The 10,872-nt window shown below is 37.1% G+C and overlaps 1 pseudogene; it reads left to right on the top strand.

Moving 5' to 3' along the window:
• LOC102484937 (YEATS domain-containing protein 4 pseudogene) overlaps window positions 1-10,872 on the top strand; it is a 63,048-nt pseudogene that overhangs the window by 51,483 nt on the left and 693 nt on the right.

Here is a 10,872-nt window from a genome sequence, read left to right as displayed (position 1 = left end):
GTCAACTACATGGGAGTCCAGAGACATAGCCATTACACTAACTGCTGGTCCCTTCACCTGTATTCTTAAACTAGAAAAATTGCTTTCCTACTTCATCTTAACATAATTTTTCCTCTAAAAATATGATTCATTAAGATTCCAGGTACTCCAGAGAAGATAAGAATTCAGTAATATGTTCTGTATAGGTGTGATAGTTTTCAAATTCTAGTTAAATTCTCCAAGCTATGTTTGTCAAATGACTGTAGATATTAATAACTGAAAACAAAAAATCCAATTCTTTAACACTGAGTACTTAAGATATGTACTGAATAATGCCAGAGAACATGGACCATGTGGACAGACTGAGATGGCCTGAGTTCTCTGATTCCTAGGGACATCCCAATCAAGGAAATGTCTTATCAGCTCTATTTTCTAGTCTTTTAGTTAATTGGGTGAGACAAGGTGTTATATAGCTGCAGAAAAGGGTGGGGAGAAGAACGCTATCATCCGTTTCTTCTGGACCTTCTGTGAGGTGTGTGCTGAGAAATTCGCCTTTGGAAAATAAACAGAGAGCTCTGTTACAAGGCCTTTTACAACCTCCCAATTTTATTGTTGGTAGCACTTAAGGAGTTAATAAATGGTGGAGACTATTTACATTTCTCTGATTGCTCAAAGGAAGACTTATCATTCTAAAAAAAAAGAAAAGGAAGAAAGAAGATAAAAGAGGCAGTAGGAGAGGGAAAATAGACAGTTATTAGTTATTTGGCATCTCAGGTTCTTAAAAGTATATATATATATTGGGAACCAGTAGTTAGTGTAATGGCTATGTCGCTGGACTCCCACGTAGTCGACCATCTTTTCTGTAAATAAAATAATTATGGGCAATACAGTCCCTTATTCAGAGTCTAGAATAGGCTCTGTAAGTTCAAATGAACCCATCAACAATGCAGGAAGTAGAATGCACACTGTGCTGTGCATTCCAAATAAGGAATGCAATATCTAATAAAGCTCGGCTGAAATATCCCTACATTGAATATTCTACTGGGTAGAGTATTTATACACATCCTGGCAAATAATCCTAACTTGCAGTTTTCCATTGACTTTTCCAGATAACAATCTCTGGTTCTTGGATTAATAAATTTAATTTGACAATTCAACCAATCCCAGAGTGTCTGTAATCAATGATATTATTTTTTAAAACATATGATGGGAGAAAAGGGATAAGTTCTGTCTTTACTTCAAGCTATATTACAAAACAAAAAATATTTCTCCTTCCTTGTTCAAATGAAGAGCCCTCACTGCCAGAGGGAAGTATAGTCCATCAAACTACATAAATATAATCCATTATTGTACTAATGAACTAATGATTCAAGAAGTATATATGTAGCCTTCATATGACTAGGGGTGGTTCCAGAATTTGGAATATCTTATTGAAACATTTGGCTATAAAAAAATAATTTTTTTTAAATAGTAATATTTACTATGAGAGCATATTTCTCATCATCTTGTGAATATTTTAGTATTAAATAGAAACACTAAAATATCTTAATCTCTCTTGCTTGCTTATAAAAATCTTAAGAGCATATCTTTTTAAAACAATAGGGAAAAGCTTTCAATAAGTTTATGGCAAAAATAAGAGTTTATGATCTATTTTAAAGGCTATTGGTAATGATACACACATATAAACAACAGGTCTTTGTCAGTTTCCTAAGATTAAAATTTTATGAAAGAAAACATTCAGGATTTTTAAAACTAATCAATGCACTCAACATCAAAATTCTAAGTGCACAGATGCTCTATAAAACAGCTAGAAAGTAGCTTTCCAATAACATCGATAGTGCAAGATTATTACAATATTTGCAAAATTGAATTGCAATAAAAGAAGACTTGCATATATAATTCTTAGCTTTCATTTCTCCCTGCATATAGAGGAGATTAAATTCATTTGCTTCACACTTTGGTGTTAATCCAATCCTGAAGAATTGACTAGCCTCTTCCCAGCATTGTTTTAGAAGTATGGTACTTACTTTCTCGTTCTTCCTAGATGTTCTGAGGGTTTAACCTCTCAGATGCCAAAAAGCTTCCATGTAAAATCACTGTTTAGGCTTGGGTCCCTGGGACAATCTGCAGCCAGATTTGTTGTGGGTTGTCCCAGGCATCAGTTGTGCTGATAGTTACAGAGGGAGTGTTCTGACAACACGGTGAGGTTTCTTGGATGCTGGTATTTATTTTACTGGGCAAGTCAACTGTGTTAAGTATGAGTAAATAACAGGGAAGTTTCAATAGCAGTATATTCAAACATGTACTGTATACAAGTTCATGCTTTGCTGGCTCAAATATACTTCTTATAATAGACTAAGAAAAACTTCAGGTGGTAGCTGGTTACAAAGTGTGGTGGCAATTGAAAAATCTATAGTCTATCTATATTTAGCAGTTTCCTACCCACCACTCCAACTACCACCTTCATTGTTCTAAGAATGGCAATTTTAAGATAAATGTTCTGGGCTTATAGGATGCTTGATATAAAAGGTTGTTCTCATGGTTGTTAATTGGGCAAATGTCTCAGAGACATGATTTCATCACTAATTTTTTGATACATTGCAGTTTTTACTTTTCTCTCTACAAGCATTCTACTATATTGTAAATTAAGTTTTCAGTAAGTCAAAGTTTTCAGTTTTATTTTACAGATTCGTTTTACTTTTAAATTCATATTGTAGCTGCATCTTTTAATTGCTAGGCGACAGTACAGCATTTTCTCTGGTACAGATAAAAAGCACATGGTTCACCACTCCTTTAAATGCTCTTCTTTGAAGTGGATCTCACTCATTCTAAAGGAAGGCTTGTAAGGACAAGATTAATTTCAAAACAAAGATTCAAAGACTTGCAAATGACCCATAGAAACTAGAAAAATATCCTATTTATAGTTAGTGTGGCAGATATGGCAATTTGGTGTTTGTTTCTAACTGTATTTTATGACAAGAAAATATGAATATGAATCATCCCTTTGTTATTTATAAAGTAAAAAAAAAAGTGGCTGTCTATAATTAAAGGCCTTATGTTTTGATTTGAACCTGAAAAACACATCAATTTATAGCCTCTAAATAAAATTTCCTGCTATGGTTAATGCTTTTAAAAAAAATTCAACTAACTAGCATGATATTCACACTGGCTAGTTTCTGCCCAAATTGCTGGAAATGTTTTTAAAAGAGCAATAACATTTACTTTCTTCTTATAAGGGACTCATTCCAGGTCTTGCCACCAAATCATCAAATTTATGAGAGATTGCTTAAAAGTTCATAAACTCTGCATGGATTTCAAATATTTTTTGCACTAAAATAAACTCATACTTTAATTCCACTTTCCACTTTTTGAATTCTCCTTCTATTTATCCAAATGTATCAGTAAATCATCAGACTCTAATCCTTCACAAAATGTTGCAGATTCTTATCTCCAGAGATATTTTAGAGATTAAAATGCATCATCTAAGCCACTTATAGTTATGATATATGTTGCGTTTGCATATTCGTATTGTTAAAAATTCAACTTCAATAAAATGGGATTGGATGATCTCTAATCTTTTATGTTCAGATTTAATATACTATAAAATTCTCCAAAGAAATATATCATTTTCAATTATAGTTTATTTCATGGTTTTGAAAGCCTCCAAAATCTGAATCCTTTCTTAAATTTATTTTTAATCATTTCAGAGGTGATGACTGAAGCCTTTTATTGTCAGATATATATAGAAAAAGTAGTTTAGTATTTGGATACGTGCAAGCACATGTTGTGACAGGTACAAACAAACTAAAAAAAATTCTAGCAATCGTCTGAGAAGTGGAAACTTTCTAATTCTCCATTGTTAAATTGAAATTGATATGAATAAATGAAAGGAGCAAATCTAGGTATGGCATGAATATGGGAACTTAATATTGGATTTAGAAGGAAAGGAAAATAGGATGTCCTTAGGTGGATGGCCAAGACTGATTTGGTATGGTTTGGTTTGGGAAACTGTTTTAAGAAAAAGAAAGGAAGAGAGAGAGAGAGAAAGGGAGGGAGGGAGGGAGGGAAGAAGGAAGGAAGGAAGGAAGGAAGGTAGGAAGGAAGGAAGGAAGGAAGGAAGGAAGGAAGGAAGGAAGGAAGGAAAAGAGTCAATAGTCCAGCAATAATTTAGGCTCTTCACTGTTATATACATAGGAGAATCGACCAAGCAGAATGATGACTGAGATGGCAGAGGTTTTCATATCTATATACATTGGCTTAAGAAATTTCACAGTGAGATTCACTATCTGTATTCCTTATAATATTCATCAATTTATTCTGAATTTAAATACATGATATACATTCACCCAGATGCACACCAAATTTCTAATGTTGACTGTTTTAGAGGAGTGGCATTGTGGAGCATGCGATGATAGAGGATTCTTACTTTTTATTTAATTCCGTATTTTTTATGTGAATGTATTACTTTTAAACATAGCTGTTTTCTTTGCAATTCATAAACAGAAACTGTGATATACACTATAGCTTTTGTTTTCCTTTGGTTTGATTTTTGAGAGATTTTTGCTATAGGGTGCATGCACTCAACAGAGACACACAGAAAGACAGAGAGACAGAAATTGCGAAGACAGAGAGACAGAAATTGAGAAATCACCCCCTGGGGAATGACCACACCATCAATCTCTTCTCCTCCATTCTCCTATCAGGATTTTTGGCAAGCACACAGAAGCAAAGGCGTGAGATTTAAGATGCTGGGTCTGGGACTTGAACTGTGGTCAACTACATGGGAGTCTAGCTATGTAACCATTATGCCATCTGCTCATCCCATATTATAATTTTAAAAAACCCAATCCAATTCTGGCTACCCCACCAGAATCAATTTGTGATCAGTTACACCTCTGTGGAAAATTTAGTAACTAGATCCTCTTAGTTCTTAGTGGGTTTTTCTTTAGAACAAGTCTTTGAAAAGTAAAATTCTTTTTCGGGGGGTGGGTAGGTGGGATTGCTATAAGGCACCTGCACTCACCAGAAAGACAGAGAGAGATAGAGAGACAGAAAGCAAGAAATCACCCCCCAGGGGGATGGCCACACAGCAATCCCTTCTCCTCCATTCACCTCTCAGGATCTTGGGCATGCATGAACACACACCTGGCGTGAGTTCAAGCCACCGGGTCTCGGACTTGAACTGCAATCAACTACATAGGAGTCCAGCAACATAGCCATTATGCCATCTGCTGGTCCCAAAAAGTAAAATTCTAATGTAATATGAAAAATGATTTTTTTTCCTAATGTTATTGTCCTTTTTATTTAATGAATAAAAAATCCATCTCAGTCCTCGACTTAATCACTACCTGCCAGGGGATATGTGCTCACAATAGCACAAAGTTCACCTATTTCCCCCAAGAGCATGCCATAGGCAGGAGCCTCAGGACTTCTTTCCATTCATGTTTGCATTTCCCAGTAGGACACACGTGATGGAAAATACACGAAAATGCCACAGAGCCTAAGAGACTCACAATTTACAATATTCAAGGTGCAAGTCCAGACTCAGATTGAAGTTGCTATGAGAAGCTACTTAGTTCTGTCTTGACACCCTCTTCCAAATCCTCTCTCCCCTCAAAAAAGTAGTAATCACATCTTCCACTTCTTGCTAGGTGTGCCGCTTAGTCATTTCATATACATCTCACATACATTATGTCTAAATGTAAATCACCAGGTTGTCATCCTTTACAAAATATTGCAGACTGAATTCTTCAGTAAATAGATTCTAATTCAAGATAGAAATCACAGAGCATAAAGGAAGCAGAATTGGGCAGAGAAATTGGGCTGTACTGGAGTCTCAACAGGTCTCATGTTCCATAGAGAGCCTGAAGCTGGGATAGCATTGTAAAATTGTTCTGAGTTAGAGCAAAGAGGTCAGGCATTAGTAATCTTCATCCACCAGTCTAGATGCAAGTAGGGGAAGCACCTTGGGTAAGGTGACTTTCTTCAGCCCAGTGTAGTCCCCAGGAGGGATATACAGCAACAAGGAGTGAGTTAGTTCCACCCTACAGGTTGGATCTGAGGGAGTCTGCAGTGTCCAATACGGTAAATCCACCAACCTCTTTCTATAGTATAATGATGGCACCTACAGGGATGTATTACCTGAGACTCTTGATTTGTTGGCTTATTTATACACTTTATTTTTTTCTTCATATTGCCAGAGAGTACATGCACTCATCAAAGAGAATGTATAGAAGAAAGCACCCCTTAATTTCAATTCCTTCTCCTCTATTTCTCCAACCTATCAGGATTTGGAGCACACATGCACACATGCCTGCAGTGTTTTTCAAGACACCAATCAGGATTCAGACTGGGTCATGTGGGATATGGGTTCCTGCTCATAGTACTTAACCACTGTGCTAAGGGCTACCTTTATATATGCCATTTCTTTTTGTTTGCTTCTTTAATTTCCAGAGGCTACATGCACTTGCCAGAGAGAGACCAACAGACAGAAGGAGAGGGAGAAAGCACCACCTAATGAGGCGTGGTTATGCTGAAATCCTCCTCTCCATTTCTCTATCCTCTTGAGCATGTTTTTCAAGCCACCAGAGCCAGTATTCCAACTATGGTCAGCCATGTGGGATCTGGCTCCCTTCTGGCTCCCTAAACCACTAGGTTACAGGGCTGGCTTTGACCCTGTCCACCCTCAATATACTATCGTGTATACATATTTTCTAGTTCAGGTCATCCACAAATTTATCCAATTCAGTCCAACTCAATAACTGTGTCTTTAGGGTCTACAATATGCAAAGCCCTGCTTACCTCGGGTGATAAAAGAAGGGATAGGGCATAGTATATAACAATAATAATAATGTTATAAATATTTACTGAGTTTTTATCATGTGTTTGGTTCTATGCAACTCATTTAAACCTAATAGCCTCATCAAGTTGAGTTCTATTTTTATCTCTATCTTACAGTTGGGGGAACTCAAGATTGTAGGGGTTTACATAAGAAATTCAGTAGAGGTTTTCAAAAGCATGGTGGTGAGGCAGACTGTTATAAGGACGGGCCAAAGAATAGAGGTTTAATTCAGTTTTGCACTTGCTGTCTTTAAGGAGACTATAGATGACAAAGATATATATGTCTACTGGACAGTTGGATATTCAAATATGAAGCTCAGATGAGATGTGAGGGCTGGATGTAGTTTGGAGACTTATGAGAACACAAGTGGTGATTAAAACCATTGTGATAAATCACACTGTGACATTGAATGTAAGAAATAAGAGAAATGGACTGAGGACCAAACTTTAGAGAAGGCAAACAGAGGAGTTTACAAAGGCAGCTGAAAGGTCAGAGACTGAAAGAAATGCTCAGTGTCATAGGGTTCTAAAATGAAGAGAGTAGTTTTCAGTGTCAGAGGCATAAGATAAATCAGATAAGTCAAGCACTGGGAAGTGTTTGTGGAGCTTGGCAATGTGTGAGTCATTGCTGACCTTTCCCAGAGCTGCCTCTTAAAAGTGGAGAAACTAGGAATCTGATTACCCACAGTGGTAAAAGAGAATGGGAAGAATTGTGTTGAGAATTCCTTCAAGAAGACTGAAGGAAAGCAAGTGCAAATGGGAGCTATAGGGGACTCAGTGGCAGAGGGACGTTGGCTTTTTTAAAATAACATTTTCTAGACAATTAATGTATGTCAGACAGGAGGAGAGAAAGCTGATATATGGTCCCTCCCTTCAAAAGCCTCAAAGTCTACTGCAAGGGACAAAAACATGAATAGTCACAATAAAATGTGGTCCAAGTAGAAATAATAGTGTGAACAAAGAACTATGGGAAGGGGAAAGAGAAAGCACTCAACTTTGCTTAGAAGTTGAAGAAGTAGGTGAATTAGCAGATCAACAGATGATCAGTAGAAAACGGAACAGCTGTAGAACAGCATGGAGGCGTGTAAAAGGCACATTTGTTAAAATGAATGTTGTGGCTGCTGCAGAAAAGTGGGGAAGGCAAGAGATGACACTAGAAAGGTAAGATAGAGTTCACATCACAAAGCTTTGTTTGCCATATTGAATAATTTGAACTGTTTCTACTAAGTATTGGGGGGGGCCTTACTGAAAGCCTTTCAGTAGACTAAGTAATATAAACAATTGTGTTCCATTAGTTGGTGACAGAGAAGAGGGTGGCTAGGAATAAGGAACTCAGGAGTCAAGAAGACCACTTATGAGACCATTGTTCTAACCCAGGTCACATATGATGAATGAATAAATGACTAAGGTAGGAAGGATGGTCATGAAGGGAAGAGAAAGATTTGAATGAAAACTAAGAGGCAGAATTCACAGCATATGGTTATACTGATGGGGTGAAAGGGAAGGTGCAGCAAAATAGTGTGAATATCTGAAATGGCAGTTAGACAGATGTGTTCAAATTAACTCAAGTGTAGAGCCTACACTAAATGTTTATTAAAATATAGTAATTAGTTTTCCTGTGTGTCATCCAGGAGCAAAAATATCTAAGTATCCAGTGTACTATGTATATGTAAAGTGAGGGGATGGGTCAAATTTGAAGGTAGATACTCAACTAGTGATAGTTAAAGAAGGAGAATAGGCAATCCTAGAGGAAGAAGGAGCAACAGGCCAACCCAAGCCAAGCCACTGGGCTTGAGCTCATTAGTAGGGACCCCCACCCAGCTGCTGTGGGGGTTAAGGGGCTCTCTAGCCTTTAAGAATTAATAACTGGTTCCTGAAATCCCAGGGAACAACAGGGAGGCACTGCAATCCCAGAGATAGAGGGTAGAAGCTGCTGCCCTAAGCACCACATGAAGTGACCTTTCATCTTACATTCTACCTGTCAGCACAAATTCCATCCACCTTGGGAACAGCTAGGTTTGAGTATATAAGAACCAAAACCTGAAAATAGGAGATTCTGGAGGAATTCGTTCCCAATAACTTCCTTAGCAGTAAAAGGAGAGAAATTACCTTCTGAAAACCTACAGTGGATTCTACACTCCCACCCACAATAGATGAGGGAAATTGGCAGAGATGTTACCCATATCATAAAGAGCACAGGAGCACACAGCTACAGAAACATACTCCACCAAAGGAAGAAGTGATATACCACAAGATGACTAAAAAACAAGACAGAGCCCAAAGAAATATAAGAAAATCAGAAAATTCCTCCCCCTTAAAGAACATAATTCCTCACCAACTATGGATAAAATACAATAGATCACAGAAATGTCAGAAAAAGAATTCACAATATACATTGTAATAATATTCAACAAGATGCAAGAGAAAACAGAACCAATTGCAGAAGATGAAAAATCCTTCCATGACATGGAGGAACAACTCACTAAGGAAAGAGACACACTGAAAAAGAATCAAACAGAACTTCTGGAGATAAAGAAAATGCTTCAGGAAATCAAAACTTCCCTCAAAAGTACCAACAGCAGATTAGACCATGCAGAAGAAAGAATCTCTGACCTTGAAGACAAAACCTATGATTTAGTTCAAACAACACAAAAGAATAAAAGAATAACCATTAAAAATGAGGACAATATATGGTAAATCCTAGGCATTATTGAATAACCAAATAACTACATAATAAGTATTCCAGAAAGTAAAGAGATTGGTAAAGCAATAGAAAACATCTTTCATAATATATTAGCTAAAAAATTTTCAAATTTAGAGAGACATGCAGGTATCCAAATCCAGAAGATATGAATACTAAATAGATATATAACATAAGATTTTCACTAAAGCATATAATAGCTAAATTGATAAAAGTCAATGACAACAAGAAAATTCTAAAAACAGCAAGAGAGAAATACCAAATTACTTACAAAAGTTATCCCATTAGACTAACATCAGTTCTCTTTGCTGAAAAAATGCAGGCAAGGAAAGAATGAGAAGACATATTTAAAACTCTGAAAGAAAAGCTATTTCAACCAAGAGTACTGTACTCATCAAGATTATCCATCAAATAGGGGAACCAGCAGTTAGCGTAATGGCTATGTCGCTGGACTCCCACATAGCCGACCGCAGTTCAAGTACTGGACCGGGTGGCTTAAAACTCACGCCGGGCGTGTGTGCATGCAGGCCCAAGATCCTGAGAGGAGAACGGAAGAGAAGGGATTGCGGCGTGACCATAACCCCTGGGGGGTGATTTCTCGCTTTCTGTCTCTAATGTCTCTCTCTGTCTGGAGACCGCACGCACCCTATAGGAAAAATCTCTCCAAAAAAAAAAAATACAAAGATTATCCTTCAAATGGGAAAAAGAAGTAAAGAAGTAAAATCATTCCCAGGTAAACAAATGCTGAAAGAATTCAACAAAACGAAACCAGTTCTTCAGGAAATGCTTAAGGAACACCTTTATCAGGAACATTACAGAGAGAACACAAAACAACTAGAAAGGGGTAAGTCCACACATATTGATAATAACATTGAATGTCAGGACTACATGTAGATTCAACAGTTTTACACACAAGCAAGTTTAAATATAAATCCATAAATTATCTGTAGACAATTTTCTCCACAGATTTCAGCTTATATATTTTTATAACTATTACTCGTTGTATAAAACTAGAAGATAGAGGAAAAGTCCAAAATGTTACAGCTGAGTCTTTCTTTGGAATAATTTTTTTTTTAAACAGGCTAAAATCAAGAACTTTGTAAAGCCTAGAAATCACCAAATCACTTGCTTTGCCATGTCTTCACTTTTAAGCATCTCTTTCCAATTTTCTTTGCTTTTTTGAAGACATTTCTTTATGCACAATGCACTACTATGATCTTTTAAGAACTCACAACCTGCGTGGCTGAATGGCCTTTGGGGATGTCGCCCACGTGGAGGAGTTGGTGGTTACTCAGCGCCTCGGGCCGGGGTGACTCGCACTCCTTCGACCGGAAAACCTCCGCCAGGGCCAA

Source organism: Tupaia chinensis, unplaced genomic scaffold, assembly GCF_000334495.1.
Source record: "Tupaia chinensis unplaced genomic scaffold, TupChi_1.0 Scaffold000028_1, whole genome shotgun sequence".
Lineage (NCBI taxonomy): Eukaryota > Metazoa > Chordata > Mammalia > Scandentia > Tupaiidae > Tupaia > Tupaia belangeri.
Note: the sequence above shows the minus strand (reverse complement) of the source record. Positions and strands in the feature narration are given on the sequence as shown.